General features: G+C 55.4%; 1 protein-coding gene across 4 annotated transcripts in view; it reads left to right on the top strand.

Moving 5' to 3' along the window:
* The first annotated feature begins 4,211 nt into the window (after window positions 1-4,211).
* LOC133352316 (SPRY domain-containing SOCS box protein 4-like) overlaps window positions 4,212-4,881 on the top strand; it is a 40,140-nt gene continuing 39,470 nt past the window's right edge. The window contains exon 1 of one of the 4 annotated variants that reach the window (XM_061567902.1): window positions 4,212-4,339. The gene's annotated coding sequence lies outside the window, so the exon portion shown is untranslated. Of the gene's footprint in view, window positions 4,340-4,757; window positions 4,784-4,881 lie in introns of those variants that run through there. The other 3 variants (XM_061567901.1, XM_061567904.1, XM_061567903.1) reach the window with 3 other exon arrangements.

The raw sequence follows: 4,881 nt of genomic DNA, 5'->3' as shown, positions 1-4,881 counted from the left end.
TCATCGTCCTCCTTGCTGGGATACCGCGGGGCATTTCTCACCTTGACGCGTTTAATATTTGTACACGGCACGGTCGCAAGAGTCGTGGCGAGGAACGCGTCTCCCGCGGACGGAGCCATGAGATCCAGCGCGTGTGCAGGAGCCAGATGGAATGTTTTCTTTGTGAGACCGCGAGAGATGCCGACGGCTTGAGGAGTCTGCAGTGGGCAGCTCATGGCTGATGAAGACCGTGATGATTAAGTAGCCGCCTCCTTAAAAAGTGCACCCGAATCGATCCATTAGCGATTGACACGGTGAGCACGTCGCAGTCGGCAGGTGGACAGTTCAATTCTCGGTCAGGCATTACCTCGGCCCATCATCTCCGCAGCGTCGATAAAACGACTTCGTGAGAGGTCAACAGTGTTTGTCCTTGGGGAAAACTCGTCTCTGCCTTATGAGAATGGAATTTCCACTGACTGTGAGAGGGCGCACCGACCTCGGTGTGGCTGTGGCTTCAGTCGGGGGTCCCTGCCCACGAGTGGTTTCACGTTCAGTCCGCCAGGGGGCGAGCGCGAATTGGGCATCAGACAAAGCGGTGCCTTAAATAGGTGCACACACACACATACGTGTATACCCACACACTACACACACGTGTACACGTACACACACAGACATCCTATTAATCCATCACGCTTGGGCTATGCGTGTCAGCGAGCACTTACCAAGGCTAGTAGGGACATAAGGTGGTGGTGGTATTGAGCATACCAGTTAGGGCTGAGTCAACCTATTCGAGGATGCCGAGTTTCAGATTTCGATTGCTATTGGTGGTAAGTAACCAGGAGTCTAACTCAGGTGGGCAGCCAACGACCAACTATTACAGATGCACAAAGACAAAGATCCCCCATATAGTCTTAACAGGCTGTTGGGGCAAGTGCTGTTAGCGAGCACCTATGAAGGCCGGAACGATACACGAGGGGGTGAGTGACCAGCACCACGCCCGGCCGCCTTTGTCTCCCCAGTGGCGATGTTTACACATAGCACCAGGTACTCATTTGAGGCTGAGTCGACCTAGGGGAGGCCCATGACCGGTTTAGATAATCGTCAACGGTGTTGGCCGTGAACGGGAATCGAACCCGGGTTTGCGGTGGTCGTCGGGGAGTGCGCTAACCACTGCGCCGCCGCTCCCTCTCACAGAAGTCATCATCACGCACGCATCGGATAAACGCTGAGACACACACAGAGTCTCTCAAAGCACGAGAATGACGACTCCGCTTGTTTACCCAGCCAAAGCCTCACCGAGTCCCGAGTCTCTTTGCCAGGAGGGGCCTGCCACGTGGTGCTCCAGCTAGGGGTGTGGTGGGCGATGCGGTGATCGCAGGTGAGTCGTCTGCAGGTGAACCATCAACACTGGGGGGGGGGGGGGTGTGGTGGGGGGTGGTGGGGGGGGGTGGGGGTGGGGGGGGGGTGGTGGGGGGGGGGTGTGGGGGTGGTGGGGGGGGGGTGTGGGGGGGGTGTGGGGGGGTGTTGGGGGGGGGGGGGTCCCGGGGGGGGGGGGTCCTGTGTGGCCAACATTGTGCTGGTCAGATCGCGCGGTTGTTGTTTGAGCTCCAAATGGATTCTCACAACGCCAAAACTCTCACAACAACAACAACAAGAACCATTAAGTGACGTCACCGCAGCGCCTGTGCCAGGCCAGGTGCACTTTGAGGCCACGTGAAGTGTGGAAGGGCTCGCTGCTGGGAGGATGTCGCGAAATAAACCTGGCGTTGACTGACCGAGATGACTGGCAGATGCACCACCTGTGCTCCCCACTCTGCCATCTCTGCGTTTTATCCGCCCGGCGCTCCGCTCGTTGTTGTGAGCGTGGCTCCTCTGCCCTCCGTTGTTGCTGGAGGGCGACTGCCTCCATCTCCACAGCGATCTTGACACCGCTGGTATCACGCACACACCGACGAACACACTCACGAATACCCAGGCACGTACACACACTCACACAGGGTGGGTGACACACTCCCAGACCCACACTGACACACATGCCCAGGTATTCTCACTCCTTACACGAGACAAAGGTCCCCCGTGTAGCCTGAACAGTCTGTAGGGGCAAGTGCTGTTAGCGAGCACCTATGAAGTCCGGCACGGCACACGAGGGGGTGGGTGGTCAGCACCACGCCCGGCCGCCTTTGTCTCCCCAGTGGCGATGTTGACACACCGCACCGGGTACTCATTTGAGGTTGAGTCGACCTAGGGAAGGCCCAGGACCGGTTCAGCGCTAACCGCTGCACCACCGCTCCCCACAATAAAGATCCTACACGCACACAGTGACACACAGTGAGACTGTGACACACACACTGACACAGTGACACACACACGCTGACATTCTCATTCCCAAGCAAAGACAGACGCACATAAATCCAGACACGCACACACACAAGTAACAAACATACACATGGATACTCACACACACGTTCTCATTTCCCAAGACACGCACATACCCAGACACAGGCACTGACACGCCAACACACACACCAACACACACACACACATCAACACACACACACCAACACACACACACACACCAACACACACACCAACACACACGCCAACTCACACACACACACCAACACACATCAACACTCACACACGTCAACACGCACACATCAACACCAACACACACACACCAACACCAACACACACCAACACACACACACATCAACACACACACACCAACACACACACACCAACACACACACATCAACACACACACACACCAACACACACACATCAACACACACACCAACACACACACACCAACACACACACACCAACACACACACATCAACACACACACACACCAACACACACACACATCAACACACACACCAACACACACACACACCAACACACACACACCAACACACACACACCAACACACACACACATCAACACACACACGCCAACACACACACACCAACACACATACATCAACACACACACACCAACACACACCAACACACACCAACACACACACACATCAACACACACACACCAACACACACATCAACACACACACCAACACACACACACCAACACACACACACCAACACACACACCAACACACACACACCAACACACACACACCAACACACACACACACCAACACACACACACATCAACACACACACGCCAACACACACACACCAACACACACACACCAACACACACACATATCAACACACACACCAACACACACATACATCAACACACACCAACACACACACATATCAACACACACACCAACACACACACACCAACACACACACACCAACACACACACACCAACACACACACACACCAACACACACACACATCAACACACACACGCCAACACACACACCAACACACACACATATCAACACACACACCAACACACACATACATCAACACACACACACCAACACACACATCAACACACACACCAACACACACACATCAACACACACACACACCAACACACACACATCAACACACACACCAACACACACACATCAACACACACACCAACACACACACCAACACACACACACCAACACACACACACACCAACACACACACACACACCAACACACACACACCAACACACACACACACCAACACACACACACACACCAACACACACACACCAACACACACACACATCAACACACACACACACACCAACACACACACACACCAACACACACACACCAACACACACACACACACCAACACACACACACCAACACACACACACACCAACACACACACACACACCAACACACACACACACACACACACACACCAACACACACACACCAACACACACACACACCAACACACACACACACCAACACACACACACACACACACACACACACACACACACACACACACACACACACACACCAACACACACACACACACCAACACACACACACCAACACACACACACACACCAACACACACACACACACCAACACACACACACACCAACACACACACATCAACACACACACATCAACACACACACACACCAACACACACACGCGCTCTCGTTCAAAGCGGAACAGACGCTGCTGCTCTCCTCTGCTCCGGCCTGCCCCCTGCCCCGTCTCTTCTCCCCACCGCTCTGCCCCCCACTCTGCCCCCGTCTCTTCTACCCCCAGCCCACCCCAGCCCTGCCCCCAGCCCAGCCCTGCCCTGCTCTGCCCCATCGCTGCCCCCAGCCCCCACCGCTTGCCCAGCGCTGCCCTCTTGAGATGTCCATTCAGTCGGGCGAGCGGACCTAACGACGACAACAACCTCGACGTGTGTGCGCGTTTAGGTACCACCACCACCACCACTCACCACCACCACCACCACCTCACCACCACCTCATCACCACCATCACCTCATCACCACCACTCACCACCTCATCACCACCACTCACCACCACCACTCACCACCACTCACCACCACGTGTACTCACCACCACTCACCACCACCACGTGTACTCACCACCACCACGTGTACCACCAACACCACCACCACGTGTACTCACCACCACCACTCACCACCACCACGTGTACTCACCACGTGTACTCCCCACAACCACCACGTGTACTCACCAACACCACCACCACGTGTACTCACCACCACCACGTGTACTCACCACCACCACTCACCACCACCACTCACCACCACCACCACGTGTACTCACCACTACCACCACGTGTACTCCCCACCACCACCACCACGGCCTGCTGCAGCAGCAGCAGCACACAGCGGGGTGAGTACAGCAGCCGTGCTGCGTGCGGCACGGAGCGGTGGTCGCTTCATTGTTGTGTGGCTATCCTCATGGGGAGAGTACCGTGTGGTGTGAGTGAG

The sequence above is a fragment of the Lethenteron reissneri genome, chromosome 40 (assembly GCF_015708825.2).
Source record: "Lethenteron reissneri isolate LAM-NWPU_2019-01 chromosome 40, ASM1570882v1, whole genome shotgun sequence".
NCBI lineage: Eukaryota > Metazoa > Chordata > Hyperoartia > Petromyzontiformes > Petromyzontidae > Lethenteron > Lethenteron reissneri.
The sequence above is the reverse complement of the archived record's forward strand: the minus strand, read 5'-3'. Positions and strand labels throughout refer to the sequence as shown.